The sequence below is a fragment of the Lagenorhynchus albirostris genome, chromosome 16, assembly GCF_949774975.1.
Source record: "Lagenorhynchus albirostris chromosome 16, mLagAlb1.1, whole genome shotgun sequence".
In the NCBI taxonomy this organism is placed as follows: Eukaryota; Metazoa; Chordata; class Mammalia; order Artiodactyla; family Delphinidae; genus Lagenorhynchus; species Lagenorhynchus albirostris.
In genome coordinates this window covers 20,813,402-20,836,612 of record NC_083110.1, presented here as the reverse complement: position 1 = coordinate 20,836,612, position 23,211 = coordinate 20,813,402, and the positions used below count along the sequence as shown (strand labels likewise).

Below are 23,211 nucleotides of genomic sequence, written 5' to 3'. Positions count from 1 at the left end.
ATAGTATAGAAGTAAATTCTATGACCCTTAAAAAAGGTAATGAAGCCAAGTAAGATGGCTTCAGGAATCTAGGATCAAAAAAAGGGTTTGGTGGTAGTCACAAAAATGAGGTTTTATTTCACTCTCAATTCACCATTCATGATGAACTTAGCTCTTATACCGAAGTCCCAAATGAGAAAACTTTGTCAATCCCCATTAACTCAAAGATTCATTTTAAATAAGAAAAAAAATGTAAACATTTTCATCCTTCTTCAGCCTCTTAATATTTGGGTTCATTTTCTTTAGGTGTTTAAGGATTTGAAAAATGATAACTTCCCTAATTGACACATTTGCTAGATGGGGAGAGGAGCAAGTACCCCAGTTTGGCTTGTGATCTCAAGATCTAGTTCTAGTTCCAGCCCTTGGTGTGAAGGCTCTGCTGGGCCTCTCTCAGACCGTGGGGTGCATTGTGACTCCAGGTGGAGGGCTATGTAGCACACAGTCTATACAGAGCTTGTCAAGGTGACTCTAGTTATACATGAGCTGTAGGAACTCTTCAGTGACTGCAGGTGAATAGTCGCACCAACTTTTGTGCCCACCAAAAATGTAACTGCTGAAAACATGTTCTTAAATTTCTCAACACACCATTTTGTCTGTACACAGCTTGTTCCCTTTAAGCAAAAGCCCAAGGCCTTAGCAGTTTTAAAAGCTCTTTATCAGCTGTAAAGCACCATAAAAATTTAAGAAAATATTTCTGTGGTGTTTGATCCTTCTATATCTCTTAAGAGAGGAAAAGAGATAAAATCTTTTCATTTTTTTGGCTTTTTATAGGCAATAACACCATGCTACAAGCAATGCCTTTGTCAAATCTCAATGTCAATGAGGAGACTAATTATTCTGGGGTTAGCAGTCTCATTCATCTTCTATTTTCAGGTTAATGAGCTGAATTCATTACTCCTATTGCATCCAGGAGTTAACCTAAAAAATTTAGCTGTCACCTTTTCATATACTAACATTAGTTCATTAAAGTCCTTTCACAGTGAAACCTAATTTATCTGTAGTCCCGTTTCTTCAAAAATAAGTTTGAAAAACCATCTCTATGAATTCCAAAACCCTATTGGGATAAAAATTTATTGAATTTCTTGTGTCCATGAATTGTGGTTCTGAGTCCATTCCATTGAATGTGTGCCTTTGTAAGCTAGAAACTATATTCTATTATACAATAGATGTATTAGAGTCTGTAGTAGAGTCTATATTCTAAATTGTAAACATATGGAACACTGGTGCTTTAATACGTTGTTAGGAGTTCCAGTAGCATTAGCCATATTCTACAAGTGGGAATAGAGACAAACCTCCAGAATTTGGATAATGTCCAACTGTTTGTTTCATACTCCATTATTATAAGATTCTCTAATGTTTATAATTTTGTGTCCTGACAAAGTAAGTACAGTGTGCATATATTTCAGATTTCATGGGATGGCCTTGATTTTAAATATTTTGATTATTGTCAAATGGTGTATCAGACAGCATATCTTAATTTTTGTTTAAAAATATGTTTATTATAGCTATAAGTGTAGACATTCTCAATATCCTAGAAAAGGATTATATGGATTTTATGTGAAGTTAAGAGTTATTATTAAGGAGAGACTAAAAAGTTATCACAATTTTTAAATTTAGAGCTTGTAGAATTCATTTCATCATTACCAATGTGAAAGTAGTTGAATAACAATGTTTTGAGAAAGGAAACTGGTTAGCTGTTTTGTTTCTTTCAAACTGATCGATGCTAGTATCTTTAACAAGTATGAGTAAAAAAAATCTGTTGATAAGATAATAAAATTTCTTAGCACCCTTACTGTAATGTTCACTTTTTGGGAATGGAAATACAGATTAACTCATGTTTTCTTTTTCTTTGTTTATACGGTTATTAAAATATAGTTCAAGTTGTGCATCTAATTACTGCTAATAGTGCAATGTACCAAGCCAAACACTTGCCACTGACTGTCAAGTGTCTTTCTGATGCAGCTGAAAAGGGAGGGAGGGAGGGAGAGAGAGAGAGAGAGAGAGGGAGAGAGAGAGAGAGAAAGAGAGGGGGAGAGAAAGGAGAAAGAAAGAGCAATGTCCTTTGAGCAAGACGTTCTGCAGCTGTTGTGTACATTAATCCAGGGAGCAGATCTCCCAACACTAAATATAGAAGCATATCCTTTTACATGATAAAAAAAACGTTAAATGAAAGTCTTTAACTATGGAGTCATATTATTTTAGATTTGATTTCCTTTTAAAAGGAAATAGGCATTGCACACATATTCTCTATACAAACACCGTAATTTTAATAAATGAATGTATGGAAAATGCCAATGATAATACACATGTCACGACTTCCTCTGTTAAGATATTTTCCTTTAGGACCCGAGTAGGCTGTGATCTCTGAGGGTCTCATCAATCCCCTCCAAAATTTGACCACGTAGAAAACTTTATTTTTCACGTAATTTTGTGTCCCATCCTACGTAATTAGAAAGTTATCCTTGGTTTCACTCTAAGCAACAGTAATTAGGTCTCGGAAATATCCCTTTCCCATTGTCAGTTTCTTGTTATCAAAACATACTTGAGAACTTAAATCTGGATATTACCTTTCTTTTTTTAGTTGACCCAGATGAGGATGTCCAAACCAAGCACTCCACCGTGACGATAATTATCCAAGGAGAACTTTTAGATGAAAGCACAGGAGAAAAAGAAAATTCTTCACGTCCTTGGAAATGGAGAGTAGCCGTCCATAGAGTGAGGAGTTAACCTTAGTTTCAGTGAAGATGGCTGTTAGAAGCTGGACAACCTGTCACCACCGGAGCCAGAGCATTTGTCAGCTCACAGGTCCCAAGTTATTTTGAGCTGTATAAACCATGTGCCTGTGAAACATTCCACCTGATTGGATAGGAGAAAACTGAGCAAAGGGATTCCACAGCAGGACAGCACCTATGGGAGGTGGGGGTCAGTCAGTTTTCCTACCTATAGAATTTCACTTACAGCTAGAGGCCCAAGTTGTTTATTTATTTATGTTTGGAATTAATACTAAATTGATTATAACACATTCCATCTGTCAAATAAAATGGCATTATTTTTTGAAATATATCAAAATTCTTAATTTTTAAGAGAATTAACTTTTTTTTAATAATTAATTTGATTGGAGTATAGCTGCTTTATGATGCTGTGTTAGTTTCTACTGTACAGCAAAGTGAATCAGCCATACATATACATATATCCCCTCTTTTTTGTATTTCCTTCCCATTTAGGTCACCACAGAGCACTGAGTAGAGTTCCCTGAACTACACAGAAGGTAAGAGAATTAACTTTAATTCATGGGAAATTTACTCTCATTTAATCACTGATACATTTTAGGAAATTTGGCTATGAAAAGCCAGTATGAAAGTGAGGTCCAACATTTTAAAGCTGAGGGTTTTTTTTTTAACTGTTTGTCCAAAGGCTTAGAAAAAGCAGAGAAGATAACTAACATTAAAAGTTGTTAACTAGAGATCACAGGAAAAATGGAGAGGAAAAAGCCATCAGTCCGAGAATAAACCCAGTAACAAATTAGTTTGAACAAACTTTTTCAGAAAAAAAACTAATCAGATTCTGTTTAAAAGTCAAAATTACTATATAATGTAACACATTATAACTCCTATTCATTTATGAGTACCTGGAATAACTTTTTTTTGTATATTATTTTGAAAAAGTCTATGCCAGATTTCTTCTTTTACACAAGCATTGCCGAACAATAAAAAAGAATCCTTAGCCAAACCAACATCTGCTCAAAAACCTACTTTGTCAAAGTATAGGCTCTTTGATATTAATTTCATATATTTTCAGAATATGAATTTGGAAAAAAAAGTTAACCCCATTATTTCAGTCTTGGTAGAAGCCTAGGTTTTGAAAATTCAGATAAATGCCATTGGTTTTTTTTTTCTTTCTTTTAAGGGTCATTCTTAGATTTGGGTAGCATAAAATACATTGATTTAAACCTACCTTTCTTATTTTTATTTTTATTTTTTTGCGGTACGCGGGCCTCTCACTGTCGTGGCCTCTCCCGTTGCGGAGCACAGGCTCCGGACGCGCAGGCTCAGCGACCGTGGCTCACGGGCCCAGCCGCTCCGAGGCATGTGGGATCCTCCCAGACCAGGGCACGAACCGGTGTCCGCTGCATTGGCAGGCGGACTCTCAACCACTGCGCCACCAGGGAAGCCCATAAACCTACCTTTCTTAATTAAATCACACAATACTTGTAGAATTTCTTCCCATTCATTCAACAAATATTTATCTAATGCCTACTATGTACCAGGTACTGGGTATAAAGCAGTGCACAAAACATACCAAAATTCCTGCCCTCATGGCATTTACTAAGAGATCTTTTTACCTTTTTCAGTCACCTAGAGACTCCCTATAGTATATTGAATAGATATAAACTTTGTTTATTATGATCAAATCAGAAGCTTCACTATACCTTTTGTTAAGGAACTTTGAATTTACACAGGCAAAATGAAAAAGACTATTGAGGAAAACTTTAAAATAATCCAGACTGAAAGCACTATTACTAAGGAGGGAAGAGGGCACAAGAATAACTGAGTTATATGGATAGGTTATTTTCATTACTGCATTAATCTAGATCTTCAATGTACAGGATTGTTTGATCTCTTACCTGTGCTGAAATTAACCGCAAGACTACTTAATTGTGTTCCTGCATTTTCTATTTAGGTAGGTGCTCCAACGATTTCTTTTTATTTAAAGAGAGGATCTTCCCCCACTATCCCTTTCAGATCTTGATGCATAATCAATATAAGTGCTGCTAAGTCTTGAGTTGGGACAGGAAAAATTAAAACCTCCATTTCATTTAGCACAAAGATGTGCTACAATATGATTTTCCAAAGGGAAATGTCTACACACACTGTAAGTGAACATATTTCTGCTTCCTTGCGAACTGTTCCATGATAAGCCTGGTATCCTACCTTTCACCCAGGTATAGAACACTGAGGTGGAAGGAGACCGATACTGAAAGATAAACTAGAGTTGGTTGGGCAGTGAAATTAGGAATCAATAGGAAGAATTAAAATTGGTTTAAAATGCCAAAAAAAAAAAGTTACAGAATAAAGAGACAAAGAATTTCTGAATAGCAGTAATCTTTCTTTCATTTTTACTGTAACGTTTTCAAATACAGATAGTGTACAAAAAATTTGAGCTCTTTGAAAAAAAGTTGCATATAAATATTTTAAATAAATAATATTCAGCAACTGTGGATACCTTGCTTACAGTATATCAACCTTGTATTCTAGATTCTAGTTTTTTAAAATTGGTTTCTGCTCCCAAGTAATGTAGCCCCTACCCTGCATATCATCTTAGTAATTGTATAAACATTACACCACAAACCTACTAGCTTAGATTTTACCAGCGTTTACTGGTACAAAGAATACTTTTTAAAACTTAAAAAATATATCCAACATAGTTAAAAACAAATTTCATAAGTGACAAGTAAACACAAGTTTACATGTCTTAAGCCTTCCCCATGAAGTTGAGTGGCCCATCTAACACATGTGTTTATTGTGGTTTGAACATGATCTTGTGCTTGCCTTCAGCTGTTTTCTTAATTTAGTCACTCAGTTATAGAACAGTTTACTCACATTGGGGTGATCCACAGGAATGCCAAGGAATCTGGAAGATCTATGACAGAGGAAGTCTTCACTTGGAGGATAAGCATGTGAGAATTTCTGTGCTAGTAGATTCATATAAAATTTTTGTATTTTTCCAGATTGCTTTAGATTTTTATTCTTTAAAAGAAATTTCTGACATATACCAAATTTTCAATGAGTTTTGCTTAAAGTTTATAGATTTATATTGAGGTATTCCCCTCAAGTATCAGATGAAAAAACAACAATCCTCTATATCTTATTTTTAAAGAATAGAGACTTGTGGGCTTCCCTGGTGGCGCAGTGGTTGAGAGTCTGCCTGCCGATGCAGGGGACACGGGTTCGTGCCCCGGTGCGGGAAGATCCCACATGCCGCAGAGTGGCTAGGCCCGTGAGCCATGGCTGCTGGGCCTGCGCGTCCGGAGCCTGTGCTCCGCAACGGGAGAGGCCACAACAGTGAGAGGCCCATGTACTGCAAAAAAAAAAAAAAAAAGAATAGAGACTTGTATTATTTTCTAACCTTTGCTAATGAGAAAAACACAGCAGAGGCAAGTTCTTGACCATCCAAAACAATGTATGTATGGTGGATTATAGAGAGTCTTAAACAAACCCCATGATACAGTGTAATTGAGAACTACAATTAAATCCTTAAGAAATGTCTTTTTCATCTCAACGGTACTGAAAACACTTGCTTAAAACTAAAACTAAAAAAACTTAAAAAGCTATAAGTTCAAAACCTATTTAGTTTTAAAAACTAAAAACATCTAAACAAACTATAAACAGAATACTTATTATCCTAAAGTAAATTTGTGATTACCTGTCCCAGGAGAAGGACCGTTCCTGTGTCAATCAACCAGGATCATCCAGAGCCCAAATCTCACTGCCTAACTGTGTCAGCCACAAAAGTAGCATGAAGGAAATGTGATACTGCCCCGCCAGAGTAATGAAGGGTATTTACAGGGTTCCGTGGCAGATCCAGGGACCGTCACTTAGAACAGATTGCTCTTTCGGATCAACTTTACTAACTCAGTCTGTGCGATGTTCTTAACCTGGATGGATGGTGTGGGTGGATAATGACTAAGATGACTAAGGAAACAGACTTTCTTGATTTCTCCTTTGATGAGGTGAAAAGGATAATAAACATGAACTTTTAAAGAATAAAACATAAGGAATGCACAACATATCCATGCGGAGGATGCATGTGACACGTGTAAACATCTTTACCTGATACAAAACTGAGAGTATGGTTGATACATTTATTAAAGTAAATATGGGAAAATAATCAGTTATTATAATAATGTGTGCACCCCCAGTTTTGGGGTAGATTCAAGCTTTACTATGTGGTTTCCATGAAAGCACTGTAAGGCTTCCTTTACTTGTGCTTTTGATATGGAGGACATACCAAAGTTTACACTTTTTTTGTTTGTTTGCGGTACGTGGGCCTCTCACTCTTGTGGCCTCTCCCGCTGCGGAGCACAGGCTCCAGACGCGCAAGCTCAGCGGCCATGGCTCACGGGCCCAGCCGCTCCGCGGCATGTGGGATCTTCCCAGACCGGGGCACGAACCCGCGTTCCCTGCATTGGCAGACGGACTCTCAACCACTGCGCCACCAGGGAAGCCCCAAAGTTTACACTTTTTAGGAAGTATTATTTCTAAGAAGGAAATCTGTTCCCAGAGTTTTTTTTTAAAAGAGCATCTATGATTAACTGAAGAAATCCAAGACAATTAGTATCAGGCATGTAATCCTGAGGTCTACAATTGATTCCTCCTGCTCACCACATTAATATAATGATTATATTAACACACATATAAACTTATCATCTCAGTAGAAGTAAGTTAACATTCTTTAGCTGTATGCTAGGCACTGTGTTAGGCTCTTCATGGACATTGTACTTTACTTTACATATTCCTTCAACAAACTATGAAGTAGGTACTGTTAGGATTCTCAATTTACAGGTAAGAATCTAAGGCTTAGAAAGAGGTTAAAAACTTGCCCAAGGTAACACAATGGGTGAGTGACTGGGCCAGGATTAAACCTAAGGCTAGCTCTAAGTCTGTGCTCATAACTACTGCACATACTTAAAAGCTTGCATTTCTGCAGTATTTGAAAAAAAAATTAAGGGTAAAAATGAACATAAAACCTACTGTCTCTTTCAGTAAGTACTTTAAGGAAACACTGTGTTGAATTTTGTTTATAATTTTTCTGACAGAAAGGAACCCTGAAATTCTTTTGTATGACTAAACAAACAAGCAAAGAGAAAATATAGAAAGAAAAAAACGAATGCTTTCAGAAACATTGTATCTGCAGTATTTTAGCTGAGAACATGAATTGATATGTGGACCGAAACATTAGGCATTAATGCTGAAAGACAGGGCGTTGGAAGGCAGTCTGAATGCTTTAACAGACCTATTTTTTTGTTCCATTTATGATAGTCATTTTGTTCAGACAGTGTAAGACCTTTGTTCTTTTGAAAGTAAATTTCAATGCTTTGTGTTATTTCTCAGCACATCAACATGGGTCAATAAATTTTTTGCAAGTTAAGGGTAGGAAAATAATACTTGAAATATTCTCTCTTCATAATGCTATCACTGAATATCTTAAATGCCAGTGTGCCATTCTCTGGGTGATTCCACTCAGATTCTATTTTTGGGCAGCTTGGACATCTCAGAAAGCTGAAAATAAAGTTCAGTGTTCTTATGCATGACCCAAATAATCACACTAACACTAATGATGTGAAGGAAAGGAAATGGGAATTAATATTTCTTCCAAGTGTACTCTAAGACAGGAGCAGCCTAAGTTATCTCTTATTCAACACTCACAGCAACCCTGAAAGGTATTGCTATTTGCATGTTACAAGGGGGAAACTAAGGCTTAAGGAAGTTTAGCTTTCCCAAAGGTAGCCAACCAGGGAGCTGCACAGCTAGGTGAATTCAAACCTAGGCCTCTTAGTTTAAAATGTATTCTCTTTTCATTGCCCCCCCCCACTGTCTTCTCATGAAAAGTAATTATGCAGGTTAGTTCAAAAATCAGAAATCACCCAAAGAAGGAAACTCGCCATTATTTTCATATGTATCGGTAGGCAAAGGATTATTAAAATTATTAACTTTGATTTTAGGGACTTGGTGTTTATTTAACAGAAGCAAGAAGAGAACAGAAAAATAGCATAAGACTAAGTCTTAGACTATTTTCACAAAGAAGACTCAATAAAATTTGTTGACTGAAATAGCAAGGGCTAATACACATTTCTGAGAAGTTATTACCTGAAATCTATCGAAAGGAATTTGTATTTTATATCCCTATTCAAGTTCTTATTTTTATTTGCATTTGGATCTACCCATTTGGTGTTTCTTGCTTTAGCAAACTTCCTATCAAAGTCCGCATACTTTAATGGAACACCTGGAAAACCTTCTTTATTTTGCCTCATCACCCAACTGCTTTTCGTTCCAAACTGAGAATGGATTAGTTAAAACATAGTCTAACCAAGAAGTCTCCTGTTAATATATTAGAGATTCTCTCCTTTCATCTTATAACCTAGACAATAAGCTTTAATTAAAAATGTGGGTGAGGGAATTCCCTGGAGGTCCAGTGGTTAGGACGCTTTCAATGCCGGGGGCCCATGTTCAATCCCTGGTCAGGAAACTAAAATCCCACAAGCCACGTGATGCAGCCAAAAAAAAAAAATACGGTGATAATGTCAATAAAAGGGATAAGCAAATATTTACAATGTCACAGGGGACTTAAACCAAAAATTTACCACAGTGTAAACTGAGCTGGGGATAAATCTGTTTGTAGACAGCCCACTGTCCTGACAATATTGTGCAGATTTCAAATAGGAATAAGAAAAGCCTTGGTATAATCAGAAATGTGATCATACTGTGATCATACAAAACATAAACAACCTTCCTGGTCTGATCTGCCACTCTTCTATACAAATCCTTGTCTCCAAAAAGTTCCACCAGTATTTCCTTGCTTTATCTTTCCTTCCTGCCTTTGTTCATTGTTTCTTCCAATTATTATGTAATTAAACAACTAATGGTTATACCATTTCTTATATTGCTGAATTAAACTGAGTTTTCATTTATGCATTTATGCTTTATCTATTTAACTAGATCAACTCCTTGAGAATTGAAGCCATAAAAAAATGTATATAGGCCACACAGTTTTAATCTCAAGGCATGGCACAAATTAGTCACTTAATAAATATTTGTCTGTAGCGTGCTATAAAAATAATCTATTAATTGTTGAGTTGTCCTAAATTATTCACACAATTCAACAAATATTTAATGAATGCTTATTGTGTGCCAGAAAAGATCAAATGACCTAAACTCTCAGCAACATTAACTGATTCAATTGTCATTAACAATTATGATGTTAGTTTAACACAGAAATACGGTTAAGAATCAATTCAAATGAGGAAAGGAGCTAAAAATGTTCGGTTGTTCTTTGTGCACCAGTCATTGAGCAATGACTATCAATATATGTGCTTTGGCTTAGTGGGTGCTCACAATTCTTGAGATAATTGATATGGGGGACTTTTGCTTTTGGAAATGATTGGGGCTGTTTACAGCACCCACCTTGCCCAAGAGTTCTTCTGTAGGTGCCCCATAAGAGGCACTTTCATACTTTTGCATTTTCCTTAACTGGCTTAACCACTATTTTTCCTGCCCACCTTGGAACAACCTTTGTTTTACATCAGGTCTTTGCTTTCTGTCCAAGCCCTAGAATCAGACTCTTTTTTCCTTCCATAGACTGCTCCTCTCGAGTTTTGGAGAGTAGAGTTAAAAACCCTACTACGGGGCTTCCCTGGTGGCGCAGTGGTTGAGAGTCCGCCTGCTGATGCAGGGGACACGGGTTCGTGCCTCGGTCTGGGAGGATCCCACATGCCGGGGAGCCACTGGGCCCGTGAGCCATGGCCGCTGAGCCTGCGTGTCCGGAGCCTGTGCTCCGCAACGGGAGAGGCCACAGCAGTGACAGGCCCGTGTACCACAAAAAAACAAACAAACAAAAAACCCTACTACACATAGCTGAGAGGCAGTTCTGTCTGTTCTTATGCCTTGGTTTTTGAGATTCCAGCTCAAGTCACAGACTGAGTTGCCTGTTTTCTCAGAAATAAAGAGTACAGTACGCTTAAAACGCATATTCTCTAATTTAGATCAAGATTTCAACTACTGGTGGCTGACTGCAAATTGGACTTATTAAAATGCAGATAAGCCAGAATGAATTACTCAGCTCTCTGGTGATCCTAGCTGACCTTGTCCAGTGTCCACACCAACCAAGCTTTATTGTTCACATTTAATACATAATTTAATTTAATACAACAACCCAGGAAGTGTGAATTGTTATCCCCATTTTATGGAGAATGAAACTGAAAAAATTATATGCTACTGTGGGTTTTGCAAATTCAGGGATCTGAAAAAGTCTCAGGAGGTACACCCTGAGATCATCCAAGGTATTCTATATCATTATCCTTCTTTGTATAGAGGAGGAAACTGAAGATCAGAGAAAAAATTTCCACAGGGCCCCCTCAGAGCTGTGACTCACACCCAAGTCCACATGACACCAAAGCCCAAGTTCTTCTCTACTACATGGCATCTCCTTTCAGAGGAATACACCCTTGTCAGCAATGCATTTGAGAATCAATTTTGAAAAAACTCAGAAGATGTAGAGTTCCAAGAAGGAGACCTCAAGTGATATTAGGATTATGATGATTTAGTGATTTCCTCCAAAATCCTTCCAAGTCCTTGGAAATCTGGATGATTTCCTATCTCTGACTGGTCAAAGAAATAACTTAAAAGAAATTGAAGCAACCATAAATAATAAACAATTATCTTGGTGCACTTCTATCTGCAAATTACTAGACATAGTGAAATTAAGCATGTAGAGATCATATTTTAAGTAGACATTTACTTAGCACTTCATCTTTTTGAAGTTATTTACAATCATGTATTGGTTATTATGTTCTAATAACAATGACAGCACTACACCACTGTCCGTGAAGTTGGTCTTTATTATGATTATTTTGTACATAGGAAAATTAAACACTAGAATGGCCATGCAAATGTAAATGTAAATCAGCAGTAAAACCGAGATTGCCAAGTTCACATTATTAATTTAGTTTAATAAGAGCTTTTTTAGGGGAACACCCCAAAGTTTATCTACTAGCAAAACTGGAGCAATAAATATGTGCTAAATGAGGCTTAGAACACGCTTTGAATAACTGAGTAGAGATGGCAACTAAAAGAAACATAAAAAAGTAATTATTTTCTATTTCTATTTTTCTAGCTGGTAATTATAGCAAATAATATTTTTCTAAGTCTTAAGAAAACTGTGAGAACCAGATTAATTTCTTTTATTCTTTAAAATGATCTAATTGCTCATGAACTTTATTTTAAAGGTCATTTATCTCAATGTACTAAAAACTTCCTTCCTAGCTACTATGGGAAGTCTCATAAAATAGAGACTCAGTTTTTAAAAAAAAATTCTTATCTGCTTTTTAATTTTGTATGAAGAATAGGTGGAAGAAATCCAATTACTATGTTAACAAAAAGAGGCAGCTGGATTGCTTATTTGGTGATCATTCACTATGTTTATATTGGGATGGCATGGTAGGCAGGGTTTTATTTGATTTAATTCTCTCTTCTCTATTAATTTAGAAATGTTAAGGTCAGAGGATGTTTCCAAGTTCAGGTAATGTTTAACTCAAACAATGAAAAACAATAAGTAAGCATAAAAGCCATTGTAAAATCAACGTCTTTAACTACCTTAAAACCAGAATAAGGGACTTCCTTGGTCCAGTGGCTAAGACTCCACGCTCCCAATGGAAGGGGCCCAGGTTCGATCCCTGGTGAGGGAACTAGATCCCACATTGCTGCAACGAATATCCCGTGTGGTGCAACTAAGACCCAATGCAGACAGATAAATAAATATTTAAAAAAAAATCAGAATAAGGATGCACGTGAATCAAATTTAAGAAAGATCCATCGCCTGTTTTCAGAAACAAATAATAACTAGTACAGAAAGATGAGCAGTTTTAAACTTGAGACATTGATATATACCTTGTTTGATTTGAACATAGAATATTTAAAATTTATATCAGTGGTATAGTATGATGTTTAAAAGAAGAAGTCAAATAAATGCTATAATTAGGCAGAGAGAAATTGTATTTAGAGTTAGAGTCTACCTCCACCACTTATTATCTGAGAAGGCTTAGGCAAGTTATTTAATTTCTCTGTGCTTTAGTTTCCTCAGCTCTAAAAAATGGGAGAAATATTAGTACCTAACTCATGGGATTGCTGTGAGAATTAAGTAAATACTCTTAGAATAAAACCTGGCTCCTAGCAAGTGGCCAGTAAATGTTAGCTATCATTATTACCATTCTTATCATAAAAAGATATATTTTAAGTAAACATCTTTTAATCTGGCTTTGTGAAGTCACAGGGAGTGAAGTATACACATTTGCGCTGAGCTGTAAACTCTAAGGAAAGGCCAGAGGCTGAATGGGCCATCTAGACTGATGACTCAGACACAGCCACAGTTCAGGTTTCCAGACTGATTCAGTCCTTGGCTTCTGTCCTGACACTGACAACAAAAATGCCAATTAGTGCAAGAGTGATGAGTTTTTTTTAACATGGGTGCTGTTCATTAGAGATTCAAATCAGATCACTTACATCTTGTATAGGACACCAATAGTGATCAACCAAGTTCAGTTGTAAACCAATGACATGGAGGTAAAATGCTTCATATCTGGTTACCGTGCTCCTGAACCATCTGCTTCTGAATTCTAAATTCTCAACTCGGCCACTGCCAAGGGGCTAAACATAGCTAAAGGGTTGAAATTATAATTTGATCTGACAACCCAAGTATCAAACAAGCCTACTTTAGCCAAATAAGTAGAGGGGTGACAAATATCAGAGCAGTATATCCACTCTGTGGTATGTGCTTTATGACAAGAAAATAATAATTGAGAGTATTGGTAAATATCTTATTTCTTATCTGATCTAGAAAAGGGTGTCAGCATAGATTGGTATAAAACTTTAGGTTGACAAAACTATTGTTAAGGTTAAGTGATCTAGAGAGGAGAAATCTAGGGAAGTGAGGGATATCTTAGAATTCCCATGATCCTGAATTGTCTAATGGACTAATGTTGAATGTATATAAACACCACATGGAATAAGATAAAGAAGATTTAGATCTACTAAATAAATGCTGATAATGATGATGATGTGGAGTAGATGTCAAATACAAAGAGCAATGATGTTTTAAATCCTATTATTTAAATGATCTTTTGTACTAACACTACATTTGAAAAGTGTTTTATTGTTTTTTATTAGCTATTTCTTACCAGAGTCCTGTCAGTAGATCTGCTTTAATACTCACATTTTACATATGTGGAAGCTGACATAAAAAATAATTAACTAGTTAGGGGCTTCCCTGATAGCGCAGTGGTTAAGAATCTGCCTGCCAGTGCAGGGGACACAGGTTCGAGCCCTGGTCCAGGAAGATCCCACATGCCGCAGAGCAGCTAAGCCCTTGCACCACAACTACTGAGCCTGCACTCTAGAGCCCGCGAGCCACAACTGCTGAAGCCCGCGCGCCTAGAGCCTGTGCTCCACAACAAGAGAAGCCATGGCAATGAGAAGCCCTCGCACCACAATGAAGAGTAGCCCCCCGCTCACCGCAACTAGAGACAGCCTGTGCACAGCAACAAAGACCCAACGCAGCCATAAATAAATAAATAAATAATACAAAAAAAGCTTGCCAACTTAAAAAAAAAAACATCTTCAGTCTTTTGAAACTCTTTATACAATATATGAATAAAATAAATCCTTGACATTCACAGTAGGGTGTACCCTAAGCCATTTGTGGATCCCTTATACCATTGTTGTATTTGATTTTTCAGATACAATGTGTATGAGATCATAATTAGAGAACTGATGGTTGCTTAGGCTCAGGGACCATGTAAGTGACTAGCCCTGAACCCCCAGGTCCAGGTGTACATGTCCAAAGTGATACCTCAGCAAAATCACAAATTATTGTGTCATGGCCTTTCAGGATAGTTCCTTGTTTAGACAAAAATGCCAAATGTTAAATGTGTGAATGCCAAGGGCTTTTTTGTATTTTTGATCAAATTCCTAAGTCCATGGCTGAGTGGCACTGCCAGTGGCAGGAACAAGGGATGCTCACACTTGAGGAAGCCATGAATTCACTCAAGCTAGGTCCTCGGATGAAGTGAAGCCAGTTTGCCACCAAACAAACCCCTGGGACCAGGACGTAGAGAGCAGGCTGTGGCCAGAGCTGGAGTGGGTCTGGCCTGGTTTAAACTCTGCTCCAGGCTAATAAGGAAAAACCAGCTGGTTTTGGGTCTCTGCCTTTGCCTTTAAGTCCTGATGTGACTTCTTTTCCCCAGGGTTTCTAATTAAAGAATAAAATTTAACTAGTTAAAAAAAATTAGTTCAATGAGAAAGAATTAGTTCGGTTCTGAGAGTTTGAAACCTATGCTCGTATATACCTCTTTAAACTTTAGTTATTCATTTTTAAAGAGCAGTAAAGCTTGTATAAGATTAAAAAAAAAGTCTTCAAAACAGTATTTATAATATGACCCTGTTTTATTTTTTAAAATTTTGGAGTACAATATTCCAAAATGTTAAACTGGTTATAACTATGTAGTGGAACTATGGAAGATTTTTCTCTCATATTTTTTCTTAGCTGTACTTTTTAAAAAACTTCTAATAAGGGTGTATTATAAAGAGGAAAAAAACGGTAAAAGTTGCCCCCAAGGCAAAAAAAAAAAAAAAAAAGCTTCAAGGACACCAGTAGAAAAAAGAAGCAAAATTTGGCTGTAGCCTAACTGATGGTCTCTACCTACCTATCTATCTGTCAAATATATGTTTGTATATAAATAAAAATATGTGTATATCTACATCTATATCTACATCTGAAGAGATAATTGGAATTACCAGTAGGAAAGGGAAATCAAAGAAGAAAGAATCAGCAGTGTTCATCCAAGAGAGCCTATCTGCTCCTGATGGTGGTGCTGGCAGCTCCAGACCAACACTACCAGATGCCATAACCAATTACTTACCTTGCTCCAATCCATGCTCATACAACAGCATTCTGATTTCAACTGAGTTTGTGTGTGTGTGTGTGTATGGTACGTGGGCCTCTCACTGTTGTGGCCTCTCCCGTTGCGGAGCACAGGCTCCGGACGTGCAGGCTCAGCGGCCATGGCTCGTGGGCCCAGCCGCTCCGTGGCATGTGGGGTCCTCCTGGACCGGGGCACGAACCCGCGTCCCCTGCATTGGCAGGCGGACTCTCAACCACTGTGCCACCAGGGAAGCCCTCAATTGAGTGTTTTATTAAAATAGACTTATTTATTTTTAAAAACAAATTTATTTATTTTTGGCTGCATTGGGTCTTCGTTGCGGTTCGTGGGCTTCTCTTGTTGCGGAGCATGGGCTCTAGGTGCGTGGGTTTCAGTAGTTGTGGCACACGGGCTCAGTAGTTGTGGCTCATGGGCTCTAGAGCACGGGCTCAGTAGTTGTGGTGCACGGGCTTAGTTGCTCCACGGCATGTGGGATCTTCCTGGACCAGGGCTCGAACCCGTGTCCCCTGCATTGGCAGGCGGATTCTTAACCACTGCGCCACCAGGGAATTCCCTAGACTTCTTTTAAATAATAAGTTGGTAGGCGAATATGGCACTTAGTTTGCTCTCAAGCTGTGTTTCTCATTGTCAATTAACAAATTGGAAATGTGGATGCTGTATTACTCTCTTGGGAGTTTGATTAATGTAAATACCCTGCAAAAGGACTGGATCGCTATAAGAGTTTTTGAAAAACAAATTAGGTTTCTGATCTTGGATAGCTGAGGACCAGACAATGAAACCTGGTGATTTCATCAAGGTGATTATAAGCTGCAAGATCTTATGACAGTCAACCAACTGGACTTCCCTAAGAAGCAATCCTGTAATTCAATGTGTGACCTTTAGCATGAAATAAATACATGGCAGGTGTGTCTTGGAGACACTGCCATAAGATACTTCCACAGTATGAACGATGGGGATGGCGTTTTAGCTATGATCCAGCCTATCCTTCTTAGCTTGGAGTTGTAGATAAACTGAGGACGAGAGGAAGTAAGTCGGTTATCTAAGATTGCAGTTGATATGAGCTCAAACTTGAAATTATAATTGGTGCTTCCTAGTCCAGCATATGAAACTGTTTTCCATAGCCTTTATGAAATAATATCACAGCTGTAAAATGCACACATCCATGACTATATCTTCGTTTCCTGTTTTAAAAGGTATTTATTCACTAGTATGTTCAAAGTACTCTGCTAAGTTAAGATTTTCTTCAAATCTGCTCTATATGTTTTATAATGAGTAAATGTTTAACACTGGGAGTAGGGTAGAGGAAAATATGGCTACTTACTGAGAAGCTAATACATGCCAGGCACTGTTCTAGATACACTACATCTTACTTTCATTTATTATATGATTAAATGCTTTTCAATAATGATGATTTTTATTTAATGATCATCTTGGATATGACCCGATGCAATGAAGTGCATTCATTTAGGGCAGCAGTCCCTAACCCTTTTGGCACCAGGGATCAGTTTCATGGAAGACAATTTTTCCACGGACTGGGGCAGAGGGGGATGGTTTCGGGATGATTCAGGTGCATTACATTTATTGTGCACTTTATTTCTATTATTATTACATTGTAAGATATAATGAAATTATTATACAACTCACCATAATGCTGTTAGGAGCCAGAGCTCAGGCGGTAATGTGAGCGATGGGGAGCGGCTGTAAATACAGATGAAGCTTCGCTCGCTTGCTCCTCACCTCCTGCTGTGCGGCCCCGGTCCTAACAGGCCTCGGACTGGTAGTGGTCCGTGGCCCGGCGGTTGGGGACCCCTGATTTAGGGTATCATTAGAGAACTTACATGTTACACGTCCAAAGGATTTAGTAAATAATAAGTGAAAGTAATACTCCCAACGGAAGAGGTTCTTTTCTGTCTCGCTACACACTAAGCATCCCTCCCACCCCCCACAAAAGCTCACAAAAGACCACATATTGTGTGATTCCATTTATATGAAATGTCCAGAATAGACAAATCTACAGAAACAGATAGTAAATTTGTGGTTGCCTAGGGTTGTGGGTGAGGGGAATGTGGGAAGAAAAGAGGAGTCACTGCTCTTGGGTATAGGTTTTTGTGGGGAGGGTGAGGAAATGTTCTACAGTTGATTGTGGCAATGGTTGCAAAACTCTGTAGATATACTAAAAACCACTGTATTGTACACTTTAAATAGGTGAATTGTATGGTATGTGAATTATATCTCAATACAGCTGTAATTTTTTTAAAGTTCTAAATTTCTGCCGTCCAGTTGCACAGTCCCTTCAGATCAACCCTGTGAGATACCCTCTTAATAGAATGGGAGGGTTTTACCATTAATGAGTAGTAACTTAAAAAAAAAACAGGTAATATAAAAATGAATTCCAGCACAGAAGGTAGGAACTTATAGAAACCATGGTGAGTGATAGATAAATACGCCAACTGGGAATAACTCATGTGTGTCCTAAGGTAAATCACTGATCCAGTTCTCTATGAAACAACAACACAGAAAATCCTGGCCTCCTCCAGGATTCTGTTTTCTGTCTTCAACCAGCTCAACCACTCTGTACTTTGCCCATGAACAAAGCACAGTGTTGCCCACTTAGTCCTATTTGTGGTATCTCTAATCTTTCCTTTTTGGACCTGCAGTATCTCATCCATTTTTTTAGTATCACTTGGAGGTACTCTTTCCTCATTCTTCTTCCACATGGTTTTACAGATTTTCTAGGACAGCCTCCTCCCTTTACCCTAACACTTGAAAAAAAAACAGCACCTACACACCCCAGAGAGCCACAGTTCAACAAGGTGAAAAGGTGTGGTTCAGATGAATACCTTGGGTGAGGATGGATACAAGAATAGTTTTATTGCTCTCTTAATCATTGGATTCCTGGAGGCATCTCTTTACTAGGCAATATTAAATCTTTCCATTGTCCGGACATTCCCTTAAGAAATCGCTTGCTTTACCTCCCAAGGTGAGTTCTCAGGGAGGGCCTTACCTGGCACAAACTGCAGTGGATCTCCACGGGGGTTCCACGGGGGCTCCTGGCCCTTCCCCTCACTTGCTGAGTGCAGGGAAATCTGCCGTGGCTTTCCCTTCCTGGGCTTGCCCATCCTGCTAATTTTAGGCTGCTTCCTCATGCAGCCACCTTGGGTATCAGCATGTGGCTCCCCTCAGAGGAGCTATTTTCTCCTATGAGTCTCATTTGTTTACAACTTCTCTCCCTTTTCCTCCTCAACCCCACCTCTGTATAGCTGAGCTATTTCTTAGTAATAAAATATCTTCCAGAATTATGCTTACTCTAATCTGAGTTTATACCTGAATTCAAGGGACTAAGGAAAACTTTTTATATTAGATTTTAGTTGTCCTTCCCAGTAGCCAGATTTCCAAATCATGTTTATCTAACAAATAAACTAGGTTTCTACTGTGGATAAGATATTAGGTCACAGGGATACAATGATGAGCAAAGCACATGTGTATTTCACTGATGTAATCTCGATAACAGATTTATCAAACTTCCACTGTGTTCTGTGCTCTCTGTTCAGACGTGGGAATAAAAAATTAATAAAGCAGAGCCCGTGTCCTCAAAGAGCTCATTAGATATTTCAGTATACATAGAGATTCAAAGAGGCAGGGCTTACAAATTTCTGAGACTTAGTTTTCATATAATGAATGGAAATTATGTCTTCATATATGTTATAGACATAATCAAACAAATTGCTTATTAACTTAAAGGATATAAGTATACAAGGGCAATAGACAAAATGGATACGCTAAGCAGCGTCTCAAGGCTCTCCTTTACATGTCCCCCCGAGCATTTTGTTATTCTATGGAGCCAGAGGGGTTGAAGTACCTGGAGAAGACAATCTAGGCAATCAAAGCACAGGTGATGACTATCAGTATAACAAGACACATTCAACTTAAGATTTTTCGAGGTGATGGCGATGTTAATTAATGTATGTGGTATTCATTTCACAGTACATATGTGTATCAAATCATGACATTTTACACCTTAAACCTATAGAATATTATATGTCAATTATATCTCAATAATGCTGAAAAAAAGATTTTTATTCTACTTGAACAGAATAAGACTGAACTTATCCATTATTTATATGTGTGGATAATTGACCCTGTAAATTCATGGTGTGGGCATGTCTTCTACGTGAACGTAACTAAGCTCCCCAATACTTGGAAAGAGGTCCTTAGCACCTTGTTGAGTAAAAATATTTACAAAATTCCAAGATCCATTGAGTAAACATACTGATTTCTGTGTCTGTGCAACATACTTTGGAGTAGGAAAAAACATCAGAATGATATTCAGTAAATGTTCCCAGTATGTATCTCCTGAGGTGGTGTCTCTGATATATTCTTCTTTATATTTTACTGAATTGTTTAAATTATTAACAATAATAATTAATATTTTAAAATAAAATCTCTTTTAATTTTTAAATGAGAATTTCCCATACTAAACAAATTTAATTTTAAACAGAATAATTTTTTGTTAAATAAAAGAAACCATCTTACCCAGTCCCTCTAATTGTAACGAGGAGAAGGATGATAAGGTGTATCACCCTTACCATAGACTCAGCGTACAATTTTATTCTCTGATGATGTAGTACTTTAAAAAAAAAATGTTTTCCACACGAAAAACAATTCTAACATTCACCATTCCACAGGATTTCTGTTTTATTGTCGACACTCTCAGTGCTTGCAAATAGGAGCTGTTTGAAAGCTGCTCTTTGGAAGTTAGCTTGCTGGGCAGTGCTTCCTTTTAAAGATTGAACAGATGAAGTTTGTTGTTTGTTGAAAGTGAACAGCACACGACCCTTCAGTTCACCTCTTAATACCCCAATGTTTACAAAGAGTAATTTTTCTTCTCTTTATTTTTTTAAAGTAAAACAGCAGGCTGAACTGCATGGCACTTTTCTTGGGCAAACATGTTTGTCATTTTATGTGGTTAAACTGTATTTAGGTGCTGTGGAGGTGGCAACTATAATTTGTCTTCTAGGAACACTCTGTCCTTCCTAGTCACTGATGCGCAACTGTTCCTTCAGGCTATCAGATCTACACTAAGACAATAAAAATACATTTTTAAACTGTAACGAAAATCTGTCCACAAAAATGTCTGTGTTTTATTTATTTCTAAATGCCAGCTATTATGGCAGTTTATTTCATTTTTCCAAAAGAAGCATGAGTAACAGTACACATTTTTTAAACATTTGCAATCAATGTGTATAAAAGTTATCTGTATGCTGAAGGCAACCAACAGTTGGTTCTAGAGCACGTAAGGAGTTCTGGGGGGTAGGGGAAAAGGGAAGGGAGTTTAAAAAGCTTTTCTGTCTCTTTACTTCTGTGTCCTCTGTGCTGCTTTCGTAAGATTTTTAATGCTTAATTAAGAAATGTGGGGGGCTTCCCTGGTGGCGCAGTGGTTGAGAGTCCGCCTGCGGATGCAGGGGACACAGGTTCGTGCCCCGTTCCGGGAGGGTCCCACATGCCGCGGAGCGGCTGGGCCCGTGAGCCATGGCCGCTGAGCCTGCGCGTCCGGAGCCTGTGCTCCGCAACGGTAGAGGCCACAACAGTGAGAGGCCCGCGTACCAAAAGAAAAAAAAAAAAAAAAAAAAAGAAATGTGTTGTTGGGAGTCCCCTTGGTGGTCCAGTGGTTAGGACTCTGTGTTTTCACTGCAGGGGGCACGGGTTCTATCCCTGGTTGGGGAACTAAGATCCTGCACGCTGTGAGGCAAAAAAAAAAAAAAAAAAAAAAAGATGTCAATTTCTCTTATAAAAGTGATAATTGAATAAGATGCACAGCAAGTCTGTTTCTTTTATACCATTAGTTTGAAAGTTAGTAATAAAGGATTCAATAGATGAAGATACTCATGCTGTGGTTGACTTCTATGAAAGAAATAGTACTGTTAATTTGACTAAAACCTGTAGTTAAAATTAGTTTTAGTCCTGATTCTATTTGAAGGCTGTGAGGCATGCCACTTAAAAATATACATATGGGGCTTCCCTGGTGGCACAGTGGTTGAGAGTCCGACTGCCGATGTAGGGGACACGGGTTCGTGCCCTGGTCCGGGAAGATCCCACATGCCGCGGAGCGGCTGGGCCCGTGAGCCATGGCCGCTGAGGCTGCGCGTCGGGAACCTGTGCTCCGCAACGGGAGAGGCCACAACAGTGAGAGGCCCGCGTACCACAAAAAAAAAAAAAAAAAGTATATATATATACACACACACACACACATATGTACATATATGTGTGTTTGTATATACATATATATACATATGTGTATATATATATGTGTGTGTGTATATATATATATATATATATATAAAAGATCTGGGCTTCCCTGGTGGCGCAGTGGTTAAGAATCTGCCTGCCAATGCAAGGGACACGGGTTTGAGCCCTGCCCCGGGAAGATCCCACATGCCGTGGAGCAACTAAGCCCGTGTGCCACAACTACTGAGCCTGTGCTCTAGAGCCCACAAGCCACAACTACTGAGCCCACGTGCCACAACTACTGAAGCCTGCACGCCTAGAGCCCGTGCTCTGCAACAAGAGAAGCTACCGCAACGAGAAGTCCGCGCACCACAACGAAGAGTAGCCCCCGGCTCACCGCAACTAGAGAAAGCCCAGGCACGGCAACGAAGACCCAACACAACCATAAATAAACAAACAAACAAACAAATAAATAAGATCTCACCCTTTGGCTTGATGCAGGTTATATTGCTGATTCACTTTGGTATGGGACCTGGCACAAGGAACAAGAAAAAGCAAACTTTCCAGATTTCATATTTCTAACAGCTAAATTTGAACTTTTCAACCTCAGATATCTTTATGAGACCCTTTGAAATCAGTAGCAACAAAATAGCTCAACTTGCAACCCAAAGTTTGACTGTTAAGCTCTAGTAGTTGAGATTCTGTCTCTTTATTGCTATTTTAATTGTTTTCTTTAAAAGAAAAACACATAGGGACTTCCCTGGTGGTGCAGTGGTTAAGAATCCGCCTGCCAGTGCAGGGGACATGGGTTCGATTTCTGGTCCGGAAAGATCCCACATGCCGCGGAGCAGGTAAGCCTGTGCGCCACAACTACTGAAGCCCTCGTGCCTAGAGCCCGTGCCCCGCAACAAGAGAAGCCACTGCAATGAGAAGCACGTGCACCGCAAGGAAGAGTAGCCCCTGCTCGCCGCAACTAGAGAAAGCCTGCGCACAGCAACGAAGACGCAACACAGCCAAAAATTAAAAAATAAGTAAATTTATTTTTAAAAAAATAGAGAAGAAAAACACATAGACTTAAAAGATTCATATACGTACAGATCCCACACTTCATACCATATTTCTTTGGTGATGCTCATTATTAATTAGAACTTGCAAAATTCTCATCCTATGATTGCTGTGGGATAAAATTAATTTTAAAGCATAGTTTATCATACAGTTAAGACTTCGTTTTTAAAAAC

General features: G+C 38.2%; 2 protein-coding genes across 2 annotated transcripts in view; one reads left to right on the top strand and one right to left on the bottom strand.

Moving 5' to 3' along the window:
* Positions 1 to 2,878, bottom strand: part of MYPN (myopalladin) — a 75,758-nt gene extending 72,880 nt beyond the window's left edge. Inside the window, exon 1 of the mRNA XM_060126686.1 lies at positions 2,607 to 2,878. The gene's annotated coding sequence lies outside the window, so the exon portion shown is untranslated. The remainder of the gene's footprint in view (positions 1 to 2,606) is intronic.
* Positions 1 to 3,049, top strand: part of PBLD (phenazine biosynthesis like protein domain containing) — a 130,594-nt gene extending 127,545 nt beyond the window's left edge. Inside the window, exon 12 of the transcript XR_009536168.1 lies at positions 2,621 to 3,049. The gene's annotated coding sequence lies outside the window, so the exon portion shown is untranslated. The remainder of the gene's footprint in view (positions 1 to 2,620) is intronic.
* Positions 3,050 to 23,211: the final 20,162 nt, after the last annotated feature.